Source organism: Magnolia sinica, chromosome 14 (genome assembly GCF_029962835.1).
Source record: "Magnolia sinica isolate HGM2019 chromosome 14, MsV1, whole genome shotgun sequence".
Lineage (NCBI taxonomy): Eukaryota > Viridiplantae > Streptophyta > Magnoliopsida > Magnoliales > Magnoliaceae > Magnolia > Magnolia sinica.
The window spans coordinates 58,548,296-58,549,172 of NC_080586.1; the positions used below are offsets into that span (position 1 = coordinate 58,548,296).

General features: G+C 38.9%; 1 non-coding gene across 1 annotated transcript; it reads left to right on the forward strand.

Annotated features, from left to right (window-relative positions):
• Positions 1-383: 383 nt before the first annotated feature.
• LOC131226389 (small nucleolar RNA R71) lies at positions 384-490 on the forward strand. The gene has a single exon (XR_009161777.1). It is a non-coding gene; the product is annotated as a small nucleolar RNA R71 (small nucleolar RNA).
• Positions 491-877: the final 387 nt, after the last annotated feature.

An 877-nucleotide genomic window follows, 5' to 3' on the forward strand; every position in this document is an offset into this window, starting at 1 on the left:
CCTAAAAGGTAGTTATCGTTGGACAATTCTTAGTTGTGTGAACGTTGCAAGCACAAATACCGTAAACAGTTTCCTTAGCCTTATCCTTCTTTAATTCCATGGCCTCGAGTTTTCTGGTGAGATTAGCCACTTTAGCATTGATATCATCATCCTCTATCAGGAGATATATGACACCCTTCTCTTTAGATTGAATCAGCCTAAACGTGGTGTTTGATTTTAGGGAGACGTCCCATGATTGTGTGTTTTCAGCAAGCTTATCAAAGTAGTCCCACACATCATTGACACTTTTATTCATAAATTTCCCATTACACATTATCTCGACTAATTGACGCATGGGAGATGTCAGTCCATCATAGAAAAAATTTTTGATGCACCACGTTTTAAAACCAAGTTGTGGGCATGAACTGACAAGATCCTTGAACCGCTCCTAACATTGAAAGAATGTTTCATCTTACTTTGGGGCGAAGTTCATGATCCACTCTCTAAGGGTGTTCGTTTTATGGTATGGGAAATTTTTCTTTATGAAACTCCCTTATCATGTCATTCCATCTACCAATAGATCGAGGACGTAGCGAATACAACCACATCTTAGCCTTCTCTTTTAAAGAAAAAGGAAAGAGTTTCAGCCTAACCGTATCGTTAGACACATTTGGAAAGTATAGAGTGGCTATAATCTCATCAAACTCTTTCAGGTGTACGGATTTTCAAATTCAAGCCCATGGAATTTTGGAAGAAGTTGAATTACCCCTGGCTTGATATCCATATGTCCTGCATTTTCTGGAAAAACCATACATGAGGATGTACTCACCCCCGCTGGTTGTACATAATCTCATAAAGTATGAGAAATGGGTGTTGATGCACCTCATTCTCATTGTTG